Genomic DNA, 16,896 nt, shown 5'->3' on the forward strand with positions numbered 1-16,896 from the left:
GTTTTTAATCTCCATTAGTCCCTTTTTTCTCTTCCCAGATCACAGGTTATTTTCATTCAGATATTGTAAATAGGTATTTTGGAGGATTAGTTTAATTCCTTTCTCTTAACACTCTTTGGTAGGTCACTTTTCTTTCTTGTATTTTCTCCTCTTTAAAAAGTTACAAAGAGTATATCCTCTTCCAAATCTTATTCTGAGCCCTCCCCCCCCCAAAAAAATTTTTAAGCCCCTAGTTCCTGTTAACTCTTAAAGAAAGAAGAAAAAAAAAAAGCCTTTCCTCTTTTATTTGGCTTTCTTACGTTAATTCACTGGTTTTCAGTTTGTCAGATTTAACATAAAAGGCCAAAGCAGGGAGCAGTCATGCGCCAGAGTGGATAAGTTCACTGGTTTTCACCTCCTTGTATTCTGGCTGCCTTTACAGAGGCAGTGGCTACCGTGGTATGCTTGGGAAACCAAACGTTTCCTAACTTGTTAGTGGGAAATTAAAACTTCGGAAATTTAGAAACCACAACAGAGGCTTATGTTTTATCGTGACTCTTGAAGTCACACAGTTTGCCACAAGAAACAGGCTAAATAGGAGCCATCAGAATGTAAAATGTGAAACATTTTGACCTCTAGAGAATCCTCCTCCCCCCTCCATTTTAGCTATAGCAAATCTGTAAAAAAGAGGCAAAGGAACTAGTAACATTTAATAGCACTGAATAGGATTCACTGCAGGATGAAGGTTGTTGCTTGGCTTGGCTTCCTGCTGATTAACAATCAGATCATGAACCACTGTGAACATCTTCCATCTACCCTTATCCACTTTTCCTAGTTCCTGAGGATGACTGGTTTCTGTCTTCCTCCAGGATGTTTTAGAGAGCTGGAGTATGAGCCTTATGTAAAGTTTAATTAGGTGGGAATGTTTTAATCTAGAATCCCTTAGAATGTGAGTGACCATTTTTCTTGTAGTCTGCATTTGTGTCCCCTTGTGTGCATTATAAAAATTAAAATTTTGGGGCGCCTGGGTGGCTCAGTCGGTTAAGCGGCCGACTTCGGCTCAGGTCACGATCTCACGGTCCGTGAGTTCGAGCCCCATGTCGGGCTCTGTGCTGACAGCTCAGAGCCTGGAGCCTGTTTCAGATTCTGTGTCTCCCTCTCTCTGACCCTCCCCCATTCATGCTCTGTCTCTCTCTGTCTTAAAAATAAATAAACGTTTAAAAAAAAATTTTTTTTTTTTAATTTAAAATTTTGTTTAATTTTTCCCTGACAGTTCAGAGCATTTGGATTAGATTTTCCTTTTCTGCCGAGCACTGAGAAGACAGAATACATGAACACACAGTTTGATCCTATTTTCTCTTCCCCAGGTTGGGTTCCTTTCAGATGAATGTGTTCTAGAGAATATTAACCTTATGTTGTAAGGAGCAGTTCCATCAAGATGTTACGGTGGTTAGCAATGGATCTGCTAGAGGTGAAAGTAGTGACATTATACTCTACTTCCCTTGGCTCTGGGTCTGCTGCTGATTTTGTCCCTGAGCAAGGTTCAGGCTCACCCATTTAGTTATGTTTATCTCTGTGATAAATCTGTGTGGCAGAGTTAAAGAAAAGGCTATAGTACACCTTGTGTATATACTATATGAATACCCATCCATTTCTGCTCTGACCATATCTTACCTCATGATTTGAATTTTTTAAGAGAGGGCAAACTATTTCAGATCTGCAGTAGTTGAAAGAAGTGTTTTTGAAGAAAGCACTGACTTCACTATTCTTCACTTTTTTTTTTTTTTAAATGTTTGTTTATTTTTGAGAGAGACAGGGACAGAGTACGAGCTAGGAAGGGACAGAGAGAGAGGGAGACACAGAATCTGAAGCAGGCTTCAGGCTCCGAGCTGTCAGCACAGAACCCGATGTGGGGCTTGAACTCAAGGGGCTTGAACTCAAGAAACAAGAGATCATGACCTGAGGCGAAGTCAGATCCTTAACTGACTAAGCCACCCAGGCGCCTCTCTATTCTTCACTTTTAAAGTTCACTCATTCACAGTTAAAAACAAAGAAAAAAAGCAAAACCCCATTTCTCAAACAACAGCCATGTATCTAATGGTCAGGGAATGCTGGACCACTGTGCTACTGACTTAGCTCTCTGACTCCACCTCATCTGCCTGTCCCCTCAGTTGCAAAACGGGGAAGCTGTAGGATTTCATCTCTAGGGTTTACAAAGCCTTTGATGATTCTCAGATCTCAGTTCCACAGAATAAAAATTCCACCAACCTTTAGACTCCTTCCCTCCCTTCTTTTTTGTATAGCATTTTGTACAAATTCACACGTCAAAAAATGTATATTTTGTTCCATCAGAACAAATTTTGTGACTCGTCAAGGTCTTAATGGTTCATAACTACACGGGACATTAATGGGACCTTAACTACATGGGACCTTAATACACGGGTATTTCATGGGATTCAACTTTATTTTTGGTTCTTTATACATCAAGTATTGTATTTCAAGAAATCTTTTCAGTGTCTGACACTTAAAATGTTACACTAAGTAGAAAGTACACTGAAACTGTAAAATTAACACCTAGGAAGAAGTGTTTAGACTGGGAGTTTCTGAAAAGAATTCTTTATTGTCTATGGGTAGGATGTGATAGAAGCTCTTTAGCCCATGTGGTAAGATTTGTCTTACCCATTTGTTTTGTGTGCCTCCCAGGCATGGTAGGACTTTCAAGGTAAAACAGGGAGATTCCAGGCCAGCTTTTAAGCCTTTTGCTCTTTGGTCCTTTAACTACTCAGTAACTTGTTTCTTATTTCAGGTGACTAAAAAACCCATTGGAAAGCCCATGTTCTCATAAGAGGGATTCCCTTCTAGCAGGGAACTCAGGATAAAAGATAACATCACTTTTCAGAGTAGCTGAATTTAGGCACTAGACACATGGATTTTCTCCAGAAGGCTTAATCCTTTACTTCACTTTAGGGCTGGGTGTTAAGAACATGAGCTCTTCCAGACTGCATCCTTACAAAGCAAGCACCTCCTCTTTGGTGCTGAGGCAACCCCTTGTGCCTCAGCCTGGTGGAACCCTATATATAGCCCTTAACATAACTAAGAAGAATAATATATTTATTGAGTGCCTGCTATGGGTCCAGCACTGTGCCAACTGTTTTTGTGACATTTAAAATCTTCACTTTAAGGATTGAAATCTATTCTACAGAAGTCCAAATAATGGGTTTAAAAATCAAAGTTTGGGTGTTCAGATGCTGTTTCAAGCCTTCTCTTTTAACCTCAGATTCCCTTTTCATAGTAAACTTCCAAGGGATACATCTGCCATCATTTTTTGAACACTCCATTCAATAGCTTCCATTTACACTTCAGTTCCCATCTTTTCTATGAATGTTTGTTCCCTACCTTGTCTGGCTGGGTCTCCCTTTGTGAGTCCGCACAGCCCTTACAGTTTTGTGACACAAATACTTTATAATGTTGTTTTATACCACTTTCTAACTTTGTGTATAATAGTTTTGCTCTTGAACAAACTCTAAGTTCCATGAAGATTTGATACCTCTGTATCCCCCACATGGGTTTGAACTTAGTATGTACTTGACTGACTGAGACGTGAGAAGAGCCACTTCTTAGGGGAGCATAACTCCCTCCTGGGCTGAATAATACCTAAAGATCTCAGGATTTGCTCTTATTATTAAAGCAGAAGAAGAAGTAAAGTTTTGTTCCTCTTGTTTCTGTCATTTCTGAGGAGGGACAAACCTTTAGTGAAATGAGGAATGCACCTGAAGACAAATTTAAATAAAGTCCAGATGAGGGAAGTTCCACCATAGAATCTTAACCTTGCCTCTGATTCTTTGCATCTTTACCAGCCCAGTGAATTTTATGGAATTTTAAGAAGAATCTTGCAAGGCATAATTCTAGTGGAGATGAGTGGAATGCCAAATCACTTAACAAAATTGTTCTCACCTTTATCTGAAAGATCTGCCTGCCCCATGTATCCAGTTGTATGAAAACCTGAAGGATAATATGCAACTTCAAACATAATGTATTTCTTGTAATAATATGAGTGTCTAACTATCTTGATAATAAGTGAATCAATATTATTTTTAAAGAATAGATAATCTTTCCTTTAGCAGCAAAGGATTACTTTTCACAAGACTCCAGAGTGATTTACCTCCTCTGCCATTTCAAATTGACAGACTAACAAACTAAGGCTAAGGGACTTGCTTACCATCTCACTGTGTGGCCCTTTGTCTTTAGCAAGAAGGAACTTTCTCCTGCTCTTCTCAAGCTTCTAGGCTAAGCAGCTCCTTCCTTTTCTTCAGATGTAACAGCAGCAGTCACTTAAGTCTTGTCAACCCAAATGTGATGAATGTTTCACATTCCTTTTATGATTTCTGCTCAGAGATTTGTTTTCTGTTTTGGTTCACTTAAAAAAGAATTTTAAAAAGAGGGAGAAAAACTTAGTTCACCTTTAAACTTTTGTTCCAACCCTGGTGGGCCATGAGATACAGTAAATCTGGCAGATTTGCTTCTGTCTGCTCCGCCCATCTTGAAGGGCTGACCTCATCTTTGAGGCTGTACTTGGTACAGTGATCTGGAGTTCTCACAGGCTCCAGTACTATAGTTGTTAATCTTTTCTCTGTGCTTAAGAGACTTTTTCCTCACATCCCTTTCATTCTCTTAAGCTAATTTTTCTGTAATGATATGATCAGTAGCTTTTATTTTTATATAGTCTTCAGTTCTGCTTGATCGGTGTACCTACCCTCAAGGGTTACTGCTCATTATTCTGTCCTTCCCCAGTATTGAAAGATGCTTGTGGTGGATGACAGTGTTTCTTTTTTTGGGTTTTTTTTTTTTTTTTTTTTTTTTTGTTAGGTATGTGGAAGCCAAGGCTATAGGAGGCTTACCCAGGGAATAGATGGTAGAGACAAGAAGAATGGAACTTGGATTTATGAACCTTTATTCCTACTAATTAGTTGTACTGTTGAGATAAACACTATTTGTCCATGCCAACTTAGTGTTATTAGTAAGTAAGCAAGGAAGCTTGGAGATTATAACTATATTCTGGTTAGTTGGGTTTTTTTGTTAAACAGCCCCACACTGTTTACCTTCGCTTAATTTTTATGTATGCTGACCTGTTTTACCTATATTGCTTTATCAGTCCATTAAAAAAAGAGCAGAGACAGGGCCATTGTGCAAGAGCTGCTGGTGATCTTAGTCACTGTCACCAATATGGTGCCAATCAGTTTTAGTAGGTGTAGCTGGGTTAATGACATCGTATAGTGTGTAGAGAACTTAGTTGCTGGCCTGCCTGGTGCTTAGCACAGTGCCTGGAAGATATTAAGTAAATGTTTGCTGCTGAGTTACAAGCCCTAGGCTGGCTTCAATGATTGACATTGGAATTACCTAACTGAAACTATAGAAAATTCACTCCTTTTCTGTAAAACCTGGCAGATGCACTGAATGACCCATAGAAACTTGAGAGTCAAAGTGTATGCTTAGGAAAAGGCAATCTGCTGGTTTCTCTTTATGGCAAGGACAAGCTGTTTGGGTCCAATGACTGCATCTTCTAGGTCTTCATATGAGGCACAGAGATTAGGAAAAACAAAGGTACCTACACTTCCTTAAAGACAAAAACCACTACATTCTGCTCATCCATATTTTGTTTCCCACCCATTCCATGCCCCATACTGTGTAGTACGAAGTACATTTTACTGCATTGATTTCATCTGAGCCTGATTTGTTTTCTGGTTTTTGTGCTTGTATCAGTTCAATGTGGTTACTTCAGATAGTGGCAGAGATTTGTTTTGGGCTCCTGAACAGAATCTCAAAGAAGGGGCCTTTCCTAGCCCATAGTTTTCTTACCAAGTAAGGAGCTTCTAGGTTGTAATTTATTTGTTGGTACATTTATTCAGCACCCTTCTTGTCCCAGGGACATGCTTACTAACTATAGCGAGGTACTTTGCCAGGCACTAGGAATAAAGTTGGTTGCAAAATTGACCCTCAGGGAGTTTATAGTCCAGGAGAAAGACAATAAACAAATAAGCCGCTAATGTGTAATTTAGTGTCATGTAGCAGTGCACTGTGTGAAGGGAAGTAAAGCAGGGTAAGTATCACCAGGAGCTCACAGCCTTCATTAGTTACTTCCTCTGCAGTTTTCAGGGAAGTTCTCAGTTGTTTTAAAGATATTGGGTCATTGTGAGTTTTGAATGGGACCCTGCTAGCTAGGGAGGTCTGGAGAGTGTAGAATGCTTCGTTGGAAGATGCTGAGAAGAAGTCAGTTGTCAAATTAGAGGTTCAGACCTAAATGTCTTTGACATAGAGCATATATACATTCTTCCTAGGGAACCACTCAACTTTTAAGCAGAGTGAGCTTTGCCACCCAGAAGACCTTTAAGTACAGTTATTATTTGTTTCCTTTGTCTTTCTTTTATCACCCCCCTCCATTGTAGTAGCCTGGTTTAACTCTATTGGTTTTTACCTCCCTCCTTTGCCTTGCCTTCTTACTACTTATACTCATTAACAAGAACTTTGAACCTTTCTGTTTTCTTTTTTAATGGATTTTGTATCCAAATTAACACCTCTAGTGCCAGGGCTTCTTCTGGGGCTTCTGCCTTCATCTCTTCCTAGCACTAATTTAAGGGGAAACCAAAAGCTATAGCCCAAGAATGCAGGGGGCCCTGGCTCTGCCTCTGAGTAATTTTGTGTCTCTGAGCCAAGTCACGCTGTGAACTTCAGTTTCTTCTGTAAGGTGAGGCATTTGGATCAGATGGCCTCCAAGGCCTCTTCTAGCTATAAAGCTCTGTGGATATTCCTTGCCAGAGAGAGAGAGAGAGAGAGAGAGAGAGAGAGAGAGAGCGCGCTTCTCTGGGGCCTAGGGCATCCCATTGTTCATATGAAAAAACTTATGATCAAGTTTCTTCTCAAATTCCCATCTATGGAGTTGTGTGTTTGCTATTCTGATGTAAGATGTGATCTCTTTTACTGATAAAACTGTCCTTTAGGCTAGAATCCGTAGTTACAGACAAAAACAAGAAGGTGAGTGTATGTCTGGCTACACCTTTACCTGCCTTAATGGTACACTTACATACCTATGGCTCTACATACCTTCTTATCCACATACCGCCCCCCCCCCCCCAATTCCTCAAGCTTGTCGTTAAAAAATAATAGTGTCTTTAAGAGTTAATCTTATTTTGGAACCAATAGGGAATAGGAATGTGAGGATGGTCTAAGTGGAGAAAGAACACTGCTAATGTGTTATTATGTTCTTGGGCTCAGAATTAAAATTGCTGCTGTCGTATCTTAGTGTGCTCAAGCTTCTGAGAGAAACAGCATGAAAAGGGAATGCTTCTCCATATCTGAAAAAGAACCAAGGGACTTTCCTTGGAGAGCCTTCCCACTTTTGTTTTTCTCAGCTTTTCCAGTCAGAGGTAATGTCAGAATAGAAGAAAGTCAGGGGAGAGATAATTTTAACTCTGCTTTTTAAGAAAAAGAAGGATGCAGGAGGGCTTACAACAGTGTTGGTGATGATCTGCTAGGAATTAGTGCATCTAACATTCAAAGTAGAAACTGACCCAGCACATATTAAACATAAGTGATGGGGTTGGTGGGCCCATAAATACTGTAGTGATGGCAGAAGCAGCCACAGAAAAGTTTCTTTGAAAGTGTGTGATGCTGGCTGCATATGCAGTGTCCCTTCATCTTTAAATCCTTACTTAAAACATAATTTACAGAAACTAAACAATCAGATTAAATTGAAGCTACATCCATAGTCAAAAACAAATTAAATAAACTTTTAAAAAAAGTTAAAATTAATGATACTCCCAAGAGGATAAGGTAGGATGTGTTAAATTTTTCAGAGATAATGACTGGCTGTGTGAACAACAGATTTCAGTACATGAAGCAGGTTGAGACCAATATTGGTTTACATCACATATTATGCCACAATATCCAGTCTTTTATAAACAGTCCTCTTCCTGCTCCCGCCTTCCTTTTCCCCTCAAATAGGAGGCTGTATTTTTTTCTCTGTTCACCTTGTAAAAGCATTCACTTTGCTCTGAAGCATTAGATATGGACAGAACATGACTTAAGAAGAAAATGGAATTTTATTCTTGGTGCTCCATTTTCACTTTTTACCTCAAAATCCATTTATTACCAAAGTCATTTTTGGGGGGAGGAAGGCGAGACAGAGAAACCTAAAACAAAGTGCACAGCCTTTTGAGAAGGCAAATTTATGGGAATTGCAAGTAGACTTGAAAATAAAGTTCAAGCTTGGTTTGTGTTTTCATATTGCCTCTTTCTATAGATTCCCTCACAGCATTAGGAAAATATAACAAAAATACAAGTGCTTCACATTTAAGGTCAATTGCCATAAAAGGCAAATTAATTTATTAAGCATAAAATTTGTATGTGCTTTATTTGGAAATGCAAAAATTTATATTCCATCTATCTAAAACATTTTTTCCATCATATAGAGTGTCCCCAGGACTAATAAATGCTCATTCAGAGAGTCCACTGTGTGATAATGTATCTACAACAAATCTTGTTTAACTTTCAGTTTTAAAAGGGGTCTCAATGGATGATTTGTTTTTGAACGATGCTTTATAGTTAGTAAATGGAAAAAAAGTGTGGAATATTGGAGTGTGTCATTTACAGAGTAAAAAGTGGTGCTTGCCTTTTGTAAAAAAAAAAAAATAATAATAATAATAAAATAAAATGCAGACCCTGGGAAACACAGCTGTTAGAGATTTAATAGAGGTTATGATTTTCAACAGATGAGCTATAGTTTATGGTACAGATGGCACTTTGGGTATAGCTGAAACAGTAATTGATGGTTTCTGTTTCCCTCCTCCTCTATCAGATTCAGAAGAGTGGAATACCTTTTTACCAAAGGAAGAATTTTTCCGTTTCCAATTACAGCCTATATGAAATAAACAACTTTTCTGTGCATATTTTGTACTTCTCCACAATGACCTGGGTGTTGGCCCCTCTTTCTTATGGTAGGCTTCCCTAGATTTAAAATAATAGTTTTGGAGAAATCCTACTTTTCAGTACTAACCTGCAGTTCATATAGCCTATCTTCAAACCAAATAACATATAATTTTTCTTTTAGAATACTAAAACCAAAATCTTGCATTGCTGCAAACAAAATTAGCAAACTAAACAGAACTATGAAGCAAAAGTAGTAGGCACCAATATTATATGCTTTAAAATACTCAACCACAGGAATTACTAGAAACAAAGATAAATCCCCAATCTGGGGCATATAAACAAATGCTGTTTCAAATGATAAATAAAATATAGATGCTATTTAAAAAGAAAAATAATTGTCAGACATTTCTTAAGTTTTATTTTACAATGTATGTTCAGACCAAATACAGTTTGAGTGATACATGATTTTTTAATTTCCTATTCCAGTGTTTTAAATGTGACATGGTGTATTTTATTTTTTAATTCTTCTGCTAATTTTTATTCTGAAATGTGATTTTCATCCAGGTGTTCAATTATCAGATGGTAAAAGTTCATTTATAGCAATAACCTATTCAGGGTTCAGATGTAAGTTCAAAATGCCACTGATTGACAAAATTCTTCTATAGGCTTTACCTTTTAAATTAGTGTTTCTACATAACACAACAAACTGTGTCCAAAAATATTACTCTAGAGAAGCTAGCGTTATCTTTTTCAGTTTGTCACTTATCCATTTACTGGAGTTGAAGTAAAAAGTTGGAACTCAAAATTATGAGTTACGTCTGACACAGACTGCCATATGCTTTTGCTCGTAAGATTTTTTTGAAGCTTAAAAAGCTCAACTTTTTAAGTTAGAGTCCTCCTAATTACAAGCTATATTTCTAACAGGGATTTTCTGGTGTTTTGTATGAAGATTCACAAAGGGGAGGGGGTGAGAAACGGCACTAATAAATCACTACCATGTGGCAGTGTTTCGCACTCTGCTCTTGTCAGACATAAGGGAATTTAAGTCCGAGGAGAGAGAAGATCAGGAGATAGAGTTGTGGTATTACAATATACTCCCTCCCCCCTCCCGCCCCCGCCCCCATTCCCAAAGATTTCTCCATACAGGCAGGATTCGGTGTGCGGCTCGCTTGGAGAATGTAATATATAGTCATTCCCCAGCTCTCCTCATTTAAAATCAAATCTGAAATCCGTTTTCTCCGTGTGAGTAAACTTTCTAAGTTTTGTGTGAGTTTTAAAAGGTTTTGAACCCAGAGTTCATTGGACGCGCTTTTCGAAACCTGTCTGCAGTTCGTGATGCTGGTAACTTTAAAAGCCACCTACAGTCAGCCTGGCTGTCTGACAGCAGTGCCCCTTGCTGGAGCGGAGCGGCTCTCCCGGGCTTACCTGAGCTGCCTGCGCCGGGGCCGGGCGGGGGGCCGGGCGGGGGCCGCTGTCTGGCGGCGCTGCGAGCGGGCTGTGCGCGCTCCGGGAGTCGCCCGAACAATGCGAGCGGGGCGCCGAGCGCGCCCGGCCTAAGGGCGTTACGTCACTGCGCTGCCTTATAAGGCGCTTCGCATGTGCGGCGCGGGCGGCGGGGGCGCCGGTGACAACCAGATCCGCAGCGGCGGCGGCGGCGGCGCGGCAGCAATGCGCCTCAGCTCCGCTGACGCTCCGACCGTGTGAACGGACTGTCGGTCCCCGGCTCCCCGAGGAGGGGAATGGGCGGCGGGCCCGGGACGCCGGCGCCCTCCTGCCTGGCTAACCAAGTCATTGGGGGTCATGGTCGATCCGTTAGTAACTTTTCTCCCTCCGGGGCTCTAAAGCTTCTGTTATTGCCTCAGATTCTTAAATGCACATCCTGTTATTCTTATTTAAACTTTTGTAAATACATTTTTGTTACATTTGTTTTTTGGTTGCTGGGGGGAGGTAGGAGAGGGAGCCAGAAGTTTTGTTGGTTTTTTTTTTTTTTTTTTTTTTGAGACATCCCGAGGTGATTGAGACTTCAAACCTTCTCCTTCCTTTTTGTAAAGAGTAGGGGTCCTCAGAGGATAGTATTTTATTTCCTGATGATGTAACTACCAAACAATTCTTGAAGTGATGATGGGAAGGCCAGATGAAATCTTTTTTTTTTTCAGTGTTTTTCCTGAAAGAACCTCCTAGTTCCTCATTTCTGCATGCCTGTGTTTAACGAAAGTAGTTAAAACTAATCAGTTTATTTGGCAGAGAAAAATATTTATTAAAAGTAAAGATAAATGTGTTGTGCTGCACTTTCAAGACAAAGTATAAAAATAGAACTTTAGAACAAGTTTTAAGCCATTTGTTCCCTGCCACCAGCAAACAAAGACAAGAGAAGAAAAAAGAAACTGACCAAATATGACCGAATTAAGCATGTTACCTAGTGTGGGGCAGATTTTACTTTTATAAATTCTTTTTCTGGGAAATGAGAATTATGTTCCCAATTATTTTGCACATCAATAAGAGAAGTAATCTCTGAAAGTCCTAGCCAATTATATGAATCTGCTAAGTAAATTAGGGATGTGGCTGTCTTATTTGCAAGCTTCAAATGAATTGAGTAAAATTTTGAGTCTATTTAACTCTTTTTAAATAAACAGTAAAATAGGATTGTTTCCTGTTATGACATACATATGTCTATAGAATTGTCAAACAGGAGTAATGAAAATAGCTTGTATCTTTTCCTTAGTTTGGAGTAGAGAATGCCTGGTTGCATAGAATGTATAGTTAGTGAAAACGGTGAAAAAAGATACAGGGCACAGAATGTGTGTCATCTTTGTTAAACTGTGGGCTCACTTTAATAGTTCTTCTAGATCACTCTGCCTACAGAGAAGCCTGTTAAACTACTCCTGCTTTTTATATATACTGTTTTAAGAAGCTAATGACCATACCCTTCAGCTGAGCTTAAAATTCAATATTTGATTTGTATTTTCATATTAACATTTTAGATATTGGTTTGTGAGTTTTGTTACTCGACCTTATAGTTGTGGAGTGTATTTGAATCTTTTTAGTCTCCTGTGCTTGCCTTGTACTTATTAACCATGTTTTTGAGACTTTTATGCTAGATTTGATTTATTTCAAATGAGATAAAATGACTGCTGTGAAAGTCGCATAAACACCTGAATCTCAGTTGCAGACTACTAACATAAAAGATCTTTACCCAAAGCCAGCATTTTTGTAACCGATTTTGCCCCCTTTCCCCTCATAGGTACAGAGGTTTCCTAACATTGGACACCATCTTTTATTTCCTTGCCACATTTTTTATACTCATGTTTTGCATTTATTTTCATATTTTTGACTTCCCACTTCCCCTATAAAATCTGTCAGCATTATTTCCTCCTTTTCTTTAGCTGCAGTAGCTGAAGAACAGAGAAGTTAAGTGGATATAAGACTTGCCTCTGGTTATGAAGCCAGAGAAGAGAGGATCAGGACTTCTCCTCTTTGTGTGCCTTGCCTGGTGCCCTGTTACTTTCTGAAGCAGTGATCTCTGACCCAGCTATGACTCAGCATTCTGGCTGAGATCATGGTGTAGACCCATTCTCTTCAGGAACCAATAATAACATTTGTTGTGCTTTTAGTTCATGCTAGCCACCATGCTTAGTGTTCTACATGCACTCCATCATTTTATTTGCATAACACATCGTAAGGTGGTATTATTCATACTTTTCAGATGAAGAAACACATTTGGAAGAGTAAAATGGCTTGACCAAAGTCAGACGGCTATTAAGGTAACAAATGAGGAGATTTGAACCAGTGTTTATATATACAGCCTTAGTCTCCTCTTAATGGTTTGCTCAGAATCTCTCAGAAGTGTTGGTAAAGAAGTGTTCAGATTTAACTGAGAAGTTTCTATGTTTCCAGACTGAATGTTAAACTAGGAAAACCAAAACTGACCTTTGCAGCCCCCCCCCCTCCCCACCAGAACCACCCTAATTATGCACTGAATAACCCTAGGGAAGTCATTCACATTGGAAACATCATAGATTTGCATATTTATTAAGACAACATTTTCGAGGATGTTGACAAGTCTTGTTCTAATAAAATCAGAATATTATGACATTTCGCTACAGATGAAAGTCCAGGGTCTTGAGTAGGAGGGTATCTTTATCAAACTGATTCGAGAACCCTGGGTCTTGTATTGCTAACTCCAGCCAGCCATTAGTAATGTACTCCACTGGCCACATGAATCGACAAGTAGACTTTTATTTCCCTCTCCTTTCCTATGAACATTCTCTTTGAGATGTAGTTTTTGTTTTCTTGGCTTCTGACGTGTATTCATTATCAAAAGAATAGTGTTGTGAGCACGGTGCCTCAGTCTTGGCTAAGAAAACTTTTACTTTTTTTACTGAAAAATTTCCTGCCCAGTTGCTGTATGACCCTTCTCATTTTATAAGGCAAAATTTCCTACAAATAAGTATAGCTACAAATTAAAGGCATTTCTATAATAAGTAATTTAAATTTATGATCTAAATCAGCAGTAGCTTTAAGTTGTGATTTGGAAAGGGTACTAAGGAATTTTTCTACCGATCTAATTGCTTTCTAATGAGGAAGAGGGGTTTGTAGGCAGCAAGGGTGGAAACTAGGATGTATCAATTCAGTTGAACTGTATGAATCACCTTGTTAGATAGTCAAAAACAGTTCAGTATCAGCAATTTCCCCTGGTTCAAGCTAATGCCAGGAGTTTAATACAGTGACCACGGCAACCGATGTTATTAGCAATGTCCACAAATGTTTAAAAATACCATTAATGTGTTACTAAGCATGTCAAATCCAGTTTCTCTTTGTGAAATCACTACTCTTACTTTCTTTCATGTCTTGTCTCCCTGCCTTTGTTTCTACTTGTGACTGGTGAAGTCTTCTAGTCATCCAAATAAGTGCAAGAGAAGCAGTATTCATAATGCACCTTTCTTACAGCTGCCCACAATTTTCATTACTGCTTCTTTCATCAGTTAAGGGGTCACTGCACTGTTGGAATCTGTGGGATGGTAACATTAACTTTGAATGTGATAATGTTTGCTCTTTTGCCTCCTCTATAAAATAGTATACATGGAAACATTGTAACATACAAAGAAAAACAACAATTCTTATCACAGGCATTGTTCTGTTGAGAAGCTGAGTATAGTGGAGACAGATCCAGGATGGCATGAGATGGAGGCAGAGTTCTGTGGTTTTACATTGCATTAGGCTGCAGTTGGATTGGCCAGAGTGTGACCCTTTGGCACTAAAGTATTTCTATCTCAGGGAACATTCTGACACCTCACTGTCAGGCTTCTTGCAAAGCAGCTTTGTCTCTGAGCATTGGGCTAGCCTGCCATGTATCTGGTGCTGATCTCTCCTCTGCTGCTGTACAACCTCAGAGGAATGGGTTGAGCACCACAAGTGGGCAGCTATAGAATGTAAAGCCAGAAGGGAAGTTTGAGGGCAAAAGCACCTTCTCTCCATGCCAAGAACAATCAGTTTTCTTTCTTCTTCTCCTTCTTCTTCTTCTTCTTCTTCTTCTTCTTCTTCTTCTTTTTTTTTTTTAAATAGCATTTTACTTTTTCAGTATGCTCCATGCCCATCATGGGGCTTGAAATCACAACCCTGAGATCAGAGCTGCACATTCTATCCACTGAGCCAACCAACCACCCTGAACAATTAGTTTTCTAACTGACCTGTTCCTTTCCCTCTTCTTCCTATTCCCCAGGTGTCTTTTGACTAGTTCTGTACACATAAGTGCCCACAAAAAATATACCACATCCCCAGGCAGCAAGCACTTGCACTGTGTGCCTGTGGCCCTTCACAAATAGTGGGCTACAGTGAACCTGGATTTACAGAGAGACCCTCTCATTCTTATCTGCAACCCAGATCTCCTGTCCTCCATAGTCCTTGAAGTTTCCAGAGGCTCTTCAACTATTCCTGTTCATACTTTAGCTGACTTTGATTTTATAACAGGGATTTATACCCTTGAAAGCAAACTCAGGCTGATTATAGCAACAATGTCAGTGGTAATACAGTAGTAATGTTAGGGAATGGGAAGCCTGTTAGTAACATGATTTTCTGTGGCTTTAAAAATTAATTTTAAAACAGTTCAGTGCCCATGATAATTTGGAAAATGCAGAAAACTAGAAAGACATTTTACATCTAGTCATACCACATGAATACTGCCAACTATTAACAATTTGATGTACAGTTGACCCTTAAACACAGGTTTGAACTGCATAGGTCTACTTATATGCAGACTTTTTACAGTGTAGTCCTATAAACGTATTATTCTATTGATTTTCTTAATATTTTTTCTCTAGCATACTTTATTGTAAGAATACAGTATATAATACATATACAAAATATGTGTTAATTATATTATTAGTAAGGCCTCTGTTCAACAGCAAATTATAAGTAGTTTTTTTGGGGGGGAGGCAAATTTGTACACAGATTTTTGACTGCACAGGGCTTGGTGCCCTTGATCCCCACATTGTTCAAGAGTCAACCACTCTATGTTTCCTTTTAGTCTTTTTATAAACATTTGTAAAACATCTTTGTTTTTACACTGTGGGCCATATGTGTGTATTGTGTCTTTTTATCGTTATTTATATATTTTAATCATGTTCATTGCTTTTCTGTAGATAGTGGGTCATTTAAAAGCATATATTTGCATACTTTCTCTAGAAATGATACTCGTAAAACCAACCACTACCTGCTGTCCCACTGACAGTGCTATAGTTTTTGTTCTTCAACAAGTGAAACAACAAAGTCTACATTTAAGAGATAATCTCCTGTTGATCCAGGGACCTCCTGTTCTTGGTTTACGTAGGATACTATGAGTTGGTTTTGGGACTCCAGTGAGCGTGCCGATAGGTGAGCAGAATGACTTGAGGAGAAAGAAGAATTGATAAGATGACACCACCATAAGATTATTAAATGGGAAGCTGGAAAAGCCTGCTATTTAGGTCCAGTTCATTTGCTTATTTATTTCTGCAAACAGTTTGTGTTTCCTTGGTAACTAATAATAGTTTTGAGAAACTGTTGAACTCACAAGTATTACTGCAAGAGTAAAAAAATCCTCGAATCACAGAAATTAGAGACAGAAAAGACCTATTAGGTCATCTTTTTTGTCCCTTGCCAGTACAGATTGTTCTCAGTGCTTTGTCCAGTCCCTCTTTAAAGAGACCTTGTCAAAAAGTTTTACCCCATATCTTTTTTAAGTAGTGCATTTTTAAAGAAAATAGTCAACAGAATATAGTTGTGGACTTTGATTTCAGGCTAAATATTTGTAGAGAAAGATCTCTGGGTTCAAAGTACAGTTGAACAGGTTTTATTAGTTGGAAGTCATTGGTATAGTTTAGGATGTCATTGGAATAGTTGGCTAAGGGTAAAAAACAGCTGGGTAAGTCACTTTATGTGTTTTCTTTTATCATTGGAAACTCAATTATAGAAAAACAGGATAAACTTTTAATCGTATAAACTCACTGAAATGGGTCTAGAAGGCCTGAGGAAATAAAGTGTTTAGGAAGTAGAGTAAATGGTTCATTCTAAGATTAGATTTATGAAAGAGACATCCTGTAATCTCCCTACTGTCCTCAATTCTGCATTGTCCTTTATTTACAGTTAATTATTGCTTGATGTGAAGATGGCTTCCAGTTGTAAAATCCCCTCCCTCAGTCAAATAACTTCTTCCAAACCCCAGAAGGACAGCATAAAACTGTCTCATAGAGCAGTCAGTGGTGGTGTTACAGACTAAATGCTTCAATTCCCTATATTATAATTAAAGATGTCTTCACTGGGAAAAATGATGAACAAATTAAGAAATGTGCTTTGAGTTTTATTTTGAAGAGTGATCATTTCATTAAATCACATTTTAGAGTATAAAAGACCTTACAAAATATCTACTCTATTTATTGCCATCCCTTGTTCCCCCTTTTTAAATAGATGAGATAATTGGACCTCAGAGAAGTGAAAGGACTTGTCCTGAGGTCAAAAGCA

The 16,896-nt window shown here is 38.7% G+C and overlaps 2 protein-coding genes across 6 annotated transcripts in view; one reads left to right on the forward strand and one right to left on the reverse strand.

The window, feature by feature from the left end:
• Window positions 1–16,896, forward strand: part of CMSS1 (cms1 ribosomal small subunit homolog) — a 383,687-nt gene that overhangs the window by 49,231 nt on the left and 317,560 nt on the right. The gene's annotated exons all lie outside the window — the stretch shown is intronic.
• FILIP1L (filamin A interacting protein 1 like) overlaps window positions 1–16,896 on the reverse strand; it is a 305,075-nt gene that overhangs the window by 43,305 nt on the left and 244,874 nt on the right. Inside the window, exon 1 of one of the 3 annotated variants that reach the window (XM_060640835.3) lies at window positions 10,327–10,469. The exons of 1 other annotated variant lie outside the window; for it this stretch is intronic. The gene's annotated coding sequence lies outside the window, so the exon portion shown is untranslated. Of the gene's footprint in view, window positions 1–4,198; window positions 7,096–10,326; window positions 10,470–16,896 lie in introns of those variants that run through there. One more of the 3 variants, XM_060640836.3, reaches the window with a different exon arrangement.

Source organism: Panthera onca, chromosome C2 (assembly GCF_046562875.1).
Source record: "Panthera onca isolate mPanOnc1 chromosome C2, mPanOnc1 haplotype 2, whole genome shotgun sequence".
NCBI lineage: Eukaryota > Metazoa > Chordata > Mammalia > Carnivora > Felidae > Panthera > Panthera onca.